Raw genomic sequence first — 14,566 nt, forward strand, 5'->3', positions numbered from 1 at the left:
TAATATGGTGAAGATTGTTCCGAGGTCCTTCACGTGCTCGGACGCCCTTCTACTCTTGACGACCATGTCATCTATATAAACCTCAATGATCTTGCCCAGTTGTGGTTCAAACATCCGAGTCATCATTCTTTGGTAGGTTGAGCCTGCGTTCTTTAGCCCAAATGGCATCACCTTGTAATGATAGTTTCCGATGGGCGTCATGAAAGCCGTTTTCTCTTGGTCCTCTAGCGCAAGTGGTATCTGATGATAGCCTTGGAAGGCGTCTAGGAAGCTCATTCGAGGGTGCCCCACGGTTGCATCCACCAATCGATCAATTCGTGGTAGGGGGAATGGGTCCTTTGGGCATGCCTTGTTCAGGTCCGTGAAGTCTACGCAGACCCTCCATTTCCCTGTCTTCTTCTTTACCACCACCGTGTTTGCCAGCCACTCTGGGTAAAAGACCTCTTTGATAGCCCCCGCTCTTTTTAGCTTTGCCAGTTCGTCTTTTACGGCACTAGCATGCTCCTTTGAAGGGCGTCGGGGTGGCTGCTTCTTCGGAGTGGAAGAGGGGTTGACGTTCAGGTGGTGACAAATAAGGCTGGGATCGACGCCCGGGGCGTCGTAAGCTTCCCATGCGAACACGTCGACATTTTCTCTAAGAAATCCGACCAGTTCCTCCTTTTCTTGAGAGGGCAATTCCGAGCCGACCAGAAAGAACTTCTCCGGGTCGTCATTGACAACGATTTTATCTAAACTTTCACACCTTATCTCCTCGGCCAGTCCGTCGTCCTGCTCTGCCGAGGCGGCTGATTGCTATAAACTTTCAGAGGCCGAGGACTCGGCATGGGGCTGATGTAAGACGGCGGCCACCATACACTGCCTGGACACGGCCTGATCTCCTCGGATCTCTTCCACTTGTCCTTTGGATGGGTATTTCACCTTCTGATGAAGTGTGGAGGTTACGGCTTCCAGGACGTGGATCCATGGCCTGGCGACTATCGCGGTGTAGGGTGAGTAAACGTCGACGACGATAAAATTCACTTCCACCACCTCCGTCCCAGTCTGTATGGGTAGTCGGATTTGTCCTTTTGGCATAACCATTCTTTCCTCGAAGCTAAGAAGAGGGGAGTCATAAACTGCCAAATCTTCTGGCTTCAGGTTCAGCCCCTTGTATAGATCAGGGTACATTATCTCTATTGCACTTCCCGAATCCACCAACACCCTTTTCACGTCAAAGCCCTCAATCCTCAGAGTGACCACCAAGGCATCATCGTGAGGTTGAATAGTTCCTCTCTTATCCTCATCCGAGAAACCCAGTATCAAAGAGCTCCCCTTTTTTGACCTTTTGTGTTCCCTCTGCCTGCTCCCGGAGGGGAGCCAATCAACAGCTAACACCCTGGGGATGGGTGGTCCCGTTCTTCCTGGTGCAGCGAAGATGACATGTATCGTCCCGGTGGGTGGTCTTAAGGTCACGTCCTTTCGAGGTTCTTGTGTTGCTTGGCCAGTGTGGCCACTCGATGGGTGCAGCAGGTGACGTAACTTTCCTTCTCGGACCAACTGATCCAGATGATTCCACAGATTCCTGTAGTCCTCGGTAGTGTGCCCATGGTCTTGATGATAGTGGCAGTACAGGTTCTGGTTACGTTTGGAAGGTTCCCCAGCCATCTTTCCCGGCCACTGGAAATAGGGTTCATCTCTTACTTTCTCCAGTACCTGTTGTACGGACTCTCTGAATATGGCATTCACTGTTTGCGGGTTGCTCTGCCCAGCCTGTCGCGAAAAATCTCTCCTCGGCTGACCATGATTGTGCCGATCCGACCTGAAATCATTTGCTTTGGGGTGGATAACCTTCTCCTTCCCCCTCCCTTGCAGCTGATCTTCCTCCACTCTTTTGTACTTGTCTATCCTATCCCTCAACTGATCAACGTTGGCAACCGGTTTGCCAGTGAGGGATTTCCTTAAGCCATGGTCGGTGGGGAGGCCGCTTTTGAACGTGCTGATAGCGACAGCATCGTGATTGTCATCCAGGTCATTATATACTTCCCAGTATCTATCGGAGTATGCTTTCAGAGTCTCTCCCTCGTGCATGGACAAGGACAATAGCGAACCGAGGGGCCTGGGGACTCTGGTGTTGGTGATAAAGCGAGAGCAGAAATCCCGAGTGAGCTGCTTGTAAGAGCTTATGGAATTTGTCTTTAGGCCGTTGAACCATCTCATCGCCATTGATCCCAAGCTGGACGGGAAGATTTTACACATAAGGGCCTCATTTTGCGAGTAGATCGCCATCTTTTGGTTAAATTGACTCACATGCTCTACCGGGTCTGATCGACCGCTATAGATGGCGAACGTCGGTTGGTTGAACCGTCGAGGCAGCTCAGCCCCTTCAATTCTATACGTGAAGGGGGACCTTGAAACCTGATCCAACGCCTTCTTCATGGCGTCATTTCCCGAACCCTTACTAGATGGGCTCTCATACTTCCGCACAGGGCGTAGTTCCTTTTCGTAGGTAAAGGTTTCACTTGGGGGGGTCCTTGACCTCCGTCGGTAACTCACATCCTCCGCATTAGAGGACTTGTCTGAGTCTGAAGGAGATCGCCTTCGCTGTGCTCGTCGTAGCTTCCTCTTCAGATCATCTATCTCTCGCTGCATGGCCTGGTGACTATTTCGCTTCTGGGACACGTGATTACCTATCTGAGTGTGACTCTGGCTTGTCCGGATAGTACGCACACTTCCCTCACGATTTCCCCTGTGGCCTGGGTTGACGGGGTTATTTTGCCTCTGGGACTCGGCGGGTTGTGTTTGTTGGGAGTTAGCCTGGTGAGGATTCTCCTGGTGCGGACCTAGTTCTGCCATGCTTGACCGTTGTGCTAGCTGATGCTCTAGTTCTTCCCACAGACGGCGCCAATTGTAGTTGCACGATTTTCCTGGCCCAAATTCGATTGATCAGGTCCTGGCCCAAAGCGCAATCCACAATAAATATTTGTAGAGGATAGGTCAAAGAACTTGGCCTCAGCGTGTCTATTCAGTCTGATGCATGGGCAATATAGTTGCAGAAAATAAAGACATGAAAATGGATCTCTCGCGTATAAGTTTATTTCTTTAGTTCTTTATACAGAAATTTTCCTCCTCTTCTCTAAGGGACTCCACTACATTATATAGTTCCCTTCTCTCATCTCAACCCTACACTTGTTGACTATCTAAGCACCTACTTGAGTGGCTGTCCCATCAGACGCCTTCATCTCTCCCCATGTGAGTTGCAGAGGCCAAGGCGGTACTGTTCAGGGGTCATTTCCTCATTAATGCGGCCAAGAGGGTGGTTGGGGCGCAATTAATGTGGTGGTAGCTCTCCATGGGATATTTTGGATTTTATTCATTTTATATGTTGGGAGGATGAACTGAAGTGGCTGGGGAGAGCTCCTCGTATGGGCTTCGTGAGGTCCGAGGAAGAGTTACTCATTGGACAGGTTTCCTTGGCGTTTATTGGGATTGAGTAATGCTTCATACGTGGTTTCTCTTCGGACAGGACGCTCCTCGGACGGGCCTGAATTTGGAATGGCCCATCATATTGGGCCGGGCCCCACAGTAGTATTACTCATTCTTAAAAAAAAATAAATATTATTAATAGTTATTGTATTTAAATCAAAGAAGCTATTGTTAATAGTTTGAGATTTTTAAAAGAACTTATATTAATTAATCAACCATATTTATTTTTTTACTTTTATTAAAAAACAATATCTTACGTCAGTTACGTGCATATCACTGTCACAATATAATAGTAGAAGAATGATTTAGGCAAGTTGTTTCAAACTCAAAGCGCTCACGCGAGGAAGAAACATTGCTTGCTTTGCGGATCGACTTACTTTGGGTGTTTACTTGGCATGATGGTGATATATTAATGATAATTTATGAAGACAAGTTGTTTAAGAGCCCAGGCTAATTATAATTAATAGTGCTCTTGTTAACGACATATGATGGCTCAGTCAATTAAATACTGATGCTCTGTTTGTTTCGTTGAGAAATTTTTTGTAAAGATAATTTTTCACATTTTTCAGTATTTGATAGCACAAAAAAAAAAAATGGTCAACAAAAAAAACTATCTTTAGTCAATGGAAAACCCTAATAAAAATAAGGCTTATTTTCTATAGGTTATTTTCCAATAATAAAAAATGGAAAACAATCTCTCTCTCAAGCTTCTCATCTCTTATAAATATTACATTCTTCTTTAGCCGCATGAAACATAAATTTTTTGCCGCCTTCTCGTCATCTTTAATTATTTTATCATTCTATCATTATTTTGATTTTGTAATTTATTGTTAGTTCTTATTGTTGTTATCACCATACTCTTAGGAGTGGTTGGTTAGTTGCCGAACAAGTTTCCAATTAAGAGATAATTGTTTAGCTCTAAATATTAGGATCTAAGCCATTAGGAGGTCATGGGATGAATTTCAAATTGTACTGTGGGATGAATCTCTGTTCTTATTTTTTATGGACAAAATATAGATTTTTTTTTTTTTTTTTTTTTTTTTTTTTTTTTTTTTTTAATTCATGTGTGCATGACACAGGCATATATAAGCTTGAATTCTAGTTCCAAAGGCCTTAGAACCACCTAATAAAATTTGGTCATCAAACTAGAACAGACTGTGCAAGCATAAATTTCCTTCTGTCTGAAACATGTGTAATAAAGTGATATGTATTCTTATGTAAAAACTAAATCAATGGTAACAAGTCCATTTCCAATCTTCGTCCTGGTATACATAGTGAGAAGAAGTATATTGTGGGTACTCTTCTTTCATCCACTAAATATATACTATTTGAGATATTTCTGTCCACAGGACAGACAATAGGCTGGCCTCCAAAAATGTTGATTCAATCAACCACAAATACATGTTAAGAATATATATGCATCCCCATGTCAATTTCCCATGTGTCTGACATTTAAGTTTAACCTCTATTCACTTCGTAATTGCAAATTACTAAATTGCTCGTTAGTCCAATATCTAATAAGTGTAAGTTATACATTAATGTTGAAAAATGACAAACTTCGTAGACAATGGCTGAACTTCTTAACAATTATTCAAGCCAATTTTGATTATGTAGGTGCATTTTATTTGAATTTGGATGTGTCAATTTGGCATTTTGATATTTATCAAACTATTTGTACTAGATTATTTTGCAGGTTAAACTATTTGGCCTATGTGGCGTTTTGAACTATTTAAAATGAAGTTTATGGTTATTTTGAATTATGAGAATTACTGTCCATATATATGAGCAAGATAATTGGTCACCATAAAAATTGAACAAATATTTTTTATTGTATTTATTGTTAAAATTTTAGTATGAAAACCAAATTTATTCTTGGTTTTTTATTTATATTGATTACATTTAGTTGGTTTACATAATACACATGTTTTAAATTATACATGAAATGTTAGAAAAATTTTATGCATACTAAACACCAGAAAACATTCTCAAGTACATTTTCAAGGTTGTTACCAAACACCAGAAAATGAGATAGTTTTTCAAAAAATGCTCTTTGGAAAATGGACCATTTTCTAGAAAACGTTAATGCTAAAATAAATAGAGCGTGAATACCTTTTTATTTTATTTATTTTTTTATAGCAGTTAAATGATGAAAACTAGTCCAATGAACTTGTAGCAGAATAAAACCAACTTTTTTTTAGTTAAATAATGAAATACTAGACCAATAAACTTGTAGCCGAATAGAACCTACTTTCTCCATTGTCTTCCTTAGCGTGGACCAGTATCTAGTTTCTCCTCACAAAAAACAAATTAAACAATGCTTGTGAATGAGATCAGATACCGTATCTTGTTTTCAAATAAAATATCTGAAATTCAATTTCTGCATATATCAAAAACCAATAGGTGTCTTGGTTCAACGATAAGAACAATTGTTAAGACCTACTAGTCCAATGAACTTGTAGTTGAATAAAACTTACTTTCTCCATTGTCTTCCGTGGACTCATATCTAGTTTCTCCTCACAAAAACACAAATTAAACAATACTTGTGAATAAGATTAGGTAAAGTCTCTTGTCGTCAAATAAAATATTTGAAATTCAATTTCCGCATATATCAAACACCAATAGGTGTTTTGGTTCAATGATAAGAACAATCGTTAAAAGCGGAAATCATAGGTTGAAACTCTATAAAATAAAAAATAAAAAACAAAAAACAAAAAGCATACGAACATTAATCATGAGATGCATAGAATTTAATAAAGACAGAAATTACAATTATTTAGTAACATGAGAGAAGAATTTAAAAATAAAAAATATGAGAGAAAAACGAGGGTTGGATGGATCATTAATGTAACTATTGAATTATTTATAAAAATAAAATGATTTAAAACACATAAAAAGGACCATCAAAAGAAATTTACAAACAAAAAACTTTAAAAAACGAAAAACAAAACATAACTTAATTAAAATTTACAAACAAACCTAATTATTTTTTAAAAAAAGAAAAGAAATTAGTTAAATTAATTTTTTTTCCTTTTTTTGGAAGAACGTGCCAGGAGCATATTTCCCATTCCTCTTTCTCTATTCACAGTTCTCCATCTCTCCCTCTATATCTCTCTTCTACGTTTCCCATTCCTCTTTCTCTATTCACAACATGTTTCACTCATCTATCTCTTCTCATCTGACTAAGTTTTGGTTGGATCGAATCGGTGGTTGCTAGGTTTTAGTGGTGGGTTTTGGTTGTGGAGTTGAATCGGTGGCCAGCTTTGGTTGTGGGTTTTTTTCGATGTTTGCTGGATCCATTTGGTGGTGGGTTTCGGTGCTTGCTGGATCAGTTTGGTGGTGAGATTTGGTGCTTGCTGGGTCTGTTTGGTGGCTGGGTTTCGTGATGGTCTTTTTGGTAGTTGGGTTTCGTTGGTAGCCGGGTTTTGGTGGTGGCTGGTTTTTGTTCGAGATGGTGGTGGTGGTTGTGCCTTTGGGTTTTGTTTGGGTGTTTGGTGATTTTTTGTTTAGGTGTTTGGTGAGTTAGGTATTGGGTTTGGGTTTGAATTGCTTGGCAGTGGGTGGTTTGATTTCTGGGTTTGTGTTGTATGTTGATTTATGGGTTTGTGGGTTTGTGGTGTATGTTGTCTGAATCCAAATCAACTACTCATTTGGAGAAGATTTCGAATCCAGAGTGGAATCAAGTGTACGTTTTCTCTAAGATCTTATTTAGGCTTCGCTGGGTTTGGTTGTGCATGGAGGCCGAAAATCTGGGTTTGAGTTTTGTGTTTTTTGTGTTTGGTTTCAAAGGATAAGAAAATCTTGTTGAATGTTTGTGTTTTGTAAATTTTTATGGGCATATCTTTTTATTTTGTAAATCTGAGTGATTTTATGGTTTTGGTTGCTAAGAAAATGCAAGCAAAGAAAAGTAAAATTTTAATTTTTAATTTTTTGGGCAAGCTTAGTTGGGGAAGAAAAATGAAGAACACGTTCTTCATGTTCTTCCAAAAAAAAGGAAAAAAAATTAATTTAACTAATTTCTTTTCTTTTTAAAAAAAATAATTAGGTTAGAAAATTTTATATTATTTTTATCTGATGTGGGTTTTTTCAAAAATTAAATGGCTGACGTGGCATTTTAAAAAATGCAAATATTTTTTTAATATTATTTTAGTAGACATGTCAGCATTTACTGTTGAACCGTTTGCCACGTAAGATATTTTTGTTAAATGAGTAACAGCAGGGACCAAAATGGGAAGCGTTTTTCAGGATAGGGACTAAAAACAGTAAAAATAAAATGTAGGGACTAAAATGTGCTTTTCGCCAAAATAATAAGAATGATGATATACATATTACAAATTTTATTATATAAGATCATAAGACTTTTTTTTTTAGAGAGTATAAGATCATAAGACTAATAAATTAAAACAAAAAGAATTATAGATATTTATCGTAGACCATGTAAAAGCTTAGAGCATTCACATTAAGAATGTTATAAAATATAGTATTTAACATCTCAAAAAGTTACTTTATTCATTTTAACAATTCACTTTATAATACAACTAACACCAAAGGTTCTATTATTTTACCACTTCATTTAAATATTTTTTTTAATTCTTTCTTTATGTTTTTTTATTATTTCTTTATGTTTTCCTTTAACTACCATGTACCTATCTGAATAAACAAATATGGAGTAATTTTTTCTTTTTAACACCTTGCTATAGTGGGCTGTAGCTGGGCATTGGTGGCACCAAGTGTTAATCAGGCTGAATTTTTTTTTTTAATATAACTTAATAGATTTTGAGTTTTAAATTAAAATGGATCTTTTGACCACTCTAGAAAAAAAAAAAAAAATTGACCACCCTAAAAAAAACACTTGGAACACCCTTAATAACAATTGAGCCTATTAAAAATAAAATTCAACCTCTCTAAAATTTTTGTCTATTGAATGTTGAAAAAAAAATTGTAAGAAATGCTATATTCACAATATTTTCGTAATAAATCTTAAATAACAGGTTGTTACTGATGAATAGAAAGTAATTTCAGTGGTAAGTTCAAATTAGAACCAGTAAAAACTTACAACCTAGATTTTGTTGTGAAAGTGTTGCAAAAATATTGTGAACATAATACTTCTCAAAAATTGCTTAAACAAACATATTAGCCTAAAATCTCAAATTAAACATTTAATTGTGATTTTTTAAATTGTGTTTCAAGTGGCATATTTTAAAATTGCTATTTTTTTATATAAAAAATTGCACACTTTTCAAATAGCTAGTCTACTAGTATTTGCTTTGGTCTTTAGCCGAATTTGTTGGATTTATGTAATATATTTTTTCAAAAAGATAATGTATTTTGTTTGTATTAGTACTTATTAAGCAATATGTTAGTAATTGAATAGGAAATCAATAGCTTAATAATTTCTTGGTTGTGTATATTGAAAAAGATATAACTGATAATACTAATAATAAAACTATTATATCACACAACAATTTTAAAATATGAAAACTTGTGAAAGAAAATTTTAAAACTTTATATATTTGAGTATGTTTTTATTTTGTGATGTTAATATATTGAAGTTTTATTATTAATAAATTTTTTAAAATTAAGTGTTTTTAATGACCATGCCTTGAAAAAACTTTCTAGAGCCGCCACTGTAGCTAGGGGTGGCAAAATTAAACATGACCCATGATCCTGACGTGACACGACACGAAATTAGCAGGTTATGAGTAGAAACTTAATGAGTTAGTGTCATATTCGGGTTGACATGACTGACCTGTTTAATAAACAGGTTGTGTTAGTGTCCAATACATAGAACCCGTTTGACATATCTAACCCATTTAATTAAATGAAAATTTACCAATATACCCTTCAAATCCTAGGTATATAAACTTATTAGTTGTTGTGATTTATTTTCTTTAGCATATTATGATTCATTATTTGTGATATTGAGATATGCTTTAGTTTTGAATGATTATTTGTAATGCAGTTACTCGTTAGTTCTGAATTTTATACTAAAAATATTTATTTTTTTGGTTTTTCATAACTCAATTTGGTTAATACTATTTTTTTTTCTTTTTCATTTTGATAAAATCAGATAAACAAGTCGACACAATTGACCCGTTTAATAAATGAGTTGTGTTAGGGTTGAAGAATCTTAGCTCATTTAATAAACATGTTGGGTTAGTGTTGACCCATATAGTTAGATACTCATGAGTCGACACGACATGAATCCGACATGTAAGCATGAATTGCCACCTCTAACTGTAGCTGGGTTTCAAAATTTATAGCCAATAGCATATTTAATGTAGTGTGCTTTTTTGGAATCAAATGTTAAAAAATAACATTTTTATCTTTTAAAACCTTAATGTGAATGCTCGTAGATGAGATAGCCAGTAGTTATAGACTAAATTAAAGCTCTAGCTCTTGTAAGCCCATAATCTTACTAGAGCATTGACACAAAGAGTTGACTTCAATATAGATATGCTAGACCCCGTGATAATCAATTTAATTTGCACCATATAGAATATGCTAGTTGTGAATAACAAGACCAAGCAAAAGATGAGAGGAGGCCGAGTAGTTAGGCCACAGATAGTGCATCACCCTCAACCTCTAACCATGACATGAATAATATATTCACATCGGTTTGGGCTTTTTGCTTCTTGTCTCAATTTTTAAAATAATAATAATAGCAAAACTAACTTTTTTGAAAATAAGCTGCTTTTATTTTTCATCATATATTTATTTATTATAAAGCTACCAAAAATTATATTTTTTTGTTTTAGGACTGTTCCTTAAGTTCCCCTTTTAAGATTTAACAATGTGGCTACTTAATTAAAAAATATACTTCCATCCCATATGAAAAAAATCCACACGGCAAAATCTTAAGAAGGGAACCTAAGGAACAGCACCTAAGTACTGTACTTAAGTCTTGTTCTTTGTCTTATATTATGTTTTGCTTTGTTACCGAACGGATACTCATCTCTTAAAGCACATAACTTGGCTTGGGCTTATCGCAATACTAATAGAACGAGAGTGCCTTTTTATCCGGGGGATTGAACCATGCAATTCACCTTAAATTAAGTTGTGAGAGAAGTTAACAAAATAAGTGTAAAAGTAAAATAGTAAAAAATTAAAAGTTAATTTTTTTATTATTATTCAAGAGCTGAGATTAAAAGTGACTTTTGAAACTTTCAATCTTAATCTTTGATTTGCAATTATACACTGCAATAGCCCTAACTATTGCACCAAATCTCAATTCTTATCGAGGACCCACATGAATCTCTTAACTAATGTGAGACCACACCCACTTCTACCAACCCTGGATTAGCCATCAAGGAATTGTTAGTTTTGAGCTTGAACCAACTAGGAAGTGGTACATTCTCAAAAAAAAAAAACTAGGAAGTGGTTTTTGTTATTTAACTATATCATTGGATTTCTTTGCTTTGTGTTTTTCACTTTTTCGTTTTCGGAACACTATGCATGTACTCTTTCTCTATTTCTTATGTAGAATTATAATAAGATTCGATATAAAGACATAGTGCACAGATTGATTATCACACACTATCACTTCCAAGCTTTGTATCTTCAGTGATAGCATATCTATAAAATGCATATAGATTATCCATAATAAAATAAAATAACACACACTTGTATCTTCAAGCTTTATTAAATTGGCAAGTGATTTGGCAAGTGACGCTGTTCAATATTAAATTAGCAAATAGCATGTGATGCTGTCCCTACTGATGAGGGAAAAAAGAAAAAAGAAAAAAGAAAAAAGTAGGCCTTTTGGTTGTGGTAGCGTTTGCCTTTGTTTCCCTTTGAAATTTTGATTAATTAACTATAGTTGTGGTTTGTGTCTTCAATCATCCACTACAAAGTCAAGAAAATTAAGAAAGAAAAGTAAATATGTCATTCTGTAGACTTAAATATGCATGGATAACCAACAATGATGCTATAATAATAGCTAGCTGAAACTTGTTATGCAGCTGTGTAGGAGATATAGCTCCAGATTCTTCTGTAAGTTCCTCACATTCCTTTGAAAATCATGCTGCCATAAACGAGAGAAACCGGCTAAATGCTTTTAATTTGTTTTTAAAATTTTATTTAAAAAAAAAAAAAGAGAGAAAGGAAAGTACTGAAAAATATTTCGGAATGTTTTAAGAAATTAATACAATCACAAAATAGTCTTTCTTTTCAACATGTAATGGCTATTTGGGCTCTGTTAGATTGTAGAAATGGTTAGGTTTTAAGACTTAAGAAACTAATGCATTAGAACTTCAATTTGTATATGTTGGCAAATCATGATCAAAACATTTAATCTAGGTTTAGGCTTGCTCAAAGTTTGGATTGAAGTAAAGTTGGAATCAAGTAATTGCAGGAATTACTATTCAAAATCTGTAAGACTCGATCGATCGAAAGTCGTGCATCAGTAATTTTCTACAGAATTTTCAAACCAGCCTAAGCCCATATGATGTGTAGGGTTAAGTGTTTTACTCCAAGTATAAAATGAAAAACCCTAGCTACGTTTTAGAGGTCTTTGCTGAATTGTGTGTTGAATCTTTTGTGAGATTTGAGATGTATTTACCTTCATACACACACATAGAGTTATCAAGATCAAGATTCACGTCAAAAACTTGATGATTGCTTTAGTTGCTACATAAAGAACTTTAAAGAAGATCTGAAACCTTTGAGAGGTGTCTCAAAGTCACAAGTAGGAGAACTTGTGGTTGTTGCAGATCAAAGAAAGAAGTAATCCGTGGACTCGGAGCTGTCATATGGTTGTGGTAGTATGTTTTCTACATGAGGTAGCAATAAGATGTTAATGGTCTAAGTCTTATTATATAAACTTCAATTCCTTCATAGTGGATCTGTTTTTACCTTAAGGATAGTTAGGTTAAATTCTCCCCAGGTTTTTTACTAGTTAGGTTTTCCTGGGTTATCAAATTTATGTGTTTTTTATTTTCCACTTTATATCTGTTTTACACATATTGGTTTAACCTAGATTTAATTAACAAACTTGTTAATCAACTTGGCTTAATACTAGGTTAAACATATTGTGTTAGGGAGTCTAAAAACTAACAGAAATAGTATGAGATAGAAACGGTCAAATTCTCTAAAAATGAGAAAAAATAAATTCCAACAAGCATAAACATGAACATGAACATGACACAAACATGGTAGGGGATACAACAAATAATAATTACTATATCTTCCCCCTTAGAAAATCTATGAAGCATGCACATATATGAGCATAATATATTCTTGAAAACATAAGACACAACAAATAATTCATTAGTATTATATATATATATACACACTAGCCTCATCACACACGCTTCGTGCATGCGATGAGGCTTTTTTTTTTTTTTTTAGTGGTCGTAGCAAAAAAAAAAAAACTGTGTTTTTTATTTTATATATATAATTTTTATTTTAAGAATCTAATTTATAAGTGGATAAAGAAATTTGAAAATCAATAGGAGAGTAATACTATTTTTTAGGCAATATTTTAGTGGGAGTTAGGGTTGTATTTTTATCGGATTGTCATTTAGTTTTGTCTTTTCTTAAATATAGGGATGTAGGGGTATTTTAGAACAAAAAAAATCTGGTCCAAATAGGAAAAACCACTTAAATAGTAGTGTATATATATATATATATATATATGTATATATATATATATTTATTTATTTATATTTTTGGGCATAATCTATGTTTCTTTTAGGTTTTAAAAATAAGCAACAAGTAACAATCATCAAAATGTTTGAAAAACATATCTAAAATTAATTTCAAAACAATAATAGATTGTAAAGAAGTATAATGAATCAAGGAGTCAATCTTGTACCGGAATGTACCGGTTTGACCAATAGAATGATATATTTTGGTATTGGTCAATACCAGTATACCGTTTTGGGTTTACCGTTATTTTTTATATTTATATATATGTGTGTGAGTGTGTGTGTGTGTGTTATAATAAATATAAAAGTTTACCATAAAACATTACCTCAATTCAAAACAAATTATTCATAGTTTTAGACTTTAGCATCAATTAAAAGGAAAACAAAAAACACTCAATATAAAAAATAGAAAGCTTAATTGTTTATTGCATACTAAGAAAACAAATAATACTAATAAGTTAATGCAAATAAGTTACTATTTTGTCCTTACAAAAATTCAAAAATTACAAAACTAAAAAAAAAAAAAAAACTTTTTTTTGTATTGGCCAGTACGCCCGGTACCGGCTGGTATTGCTCGAAATTGGCCGGTATGGTCGGTACATGACCGGTACAGCTGGTATTTAAACCGGTATGAAACGTTGGCGTTTCGATACTAGTATATGTATCGGTATGGTATATACCGCCGGTATGACGAGTATCGGTACGGTATTGACTACATTGATAATGATACCTATAAAATAGTGTTTAAAATACAAATTAAGAGTTCAAATAAACTACAATCAATATCAAACTAAGAAAAAAGAAAAGTCTTCGTGATGATCCAATAATGACAACATGATCGATCCCCTTCATTACCGTTAGGTTACCAATTATCTCCATTAACAACACCATCACTATACGATATCACTATCGAAAAGGCTGTTCTTCATCCTCAATTCATCTAGCTAGCCAAGTTTCTTCAAATGGTTCATCTAAAGTATCACTTGTAATATCCCACTTCTGAGATATTCTTTTATTGTACTCTCTTCCTTATCTCTTGAAATAAGTCAAATATTAATATGCACGTATACTAAACATTCAGCATCATTAGGAGTAATTTGTCATTCTTTAATGAATTAATAAAGGAGCATGTATTTCGATTCCTTTAACAACATGATAACAAATTATATAAACATCACATTTCACAACCATGGCGGATTATTGCTTTTCATAATTGTTTCACAATCGTGATAATTAGAGTGGTTTAGAAATCGATTCAGGATCAAATTGGTTAAACTAATCGATTTGGTTTTTAAAACCATGGTTAGTGATGAAATAGATGATCGTATATATGCTAACTTTCATTTATGCTTAAAAGGATTGGGCTCTTACATTATTCCTAAAGGAGTGTTCTTTAAATACAAAGAAATTTATAAAGTTTTATTTATTTATTGTATTTTTTTTTTTTTTGAGAATCTTTA

Source organism: Quercus lobata, chromosome 6, assembly GCF_001633185.2.
Source record: "Quercus lobata isolate SW786 chromosome 6, ValleyOak3.0 Primary Assembly, whole genome shotgun sequence".
Taxonomy (NCBI): Eukaryota; Viridiplantae; Streptophyta; class Magnoliopsida; order Fagales; family Fagaceae; genus Quercus; species Quercus lobata.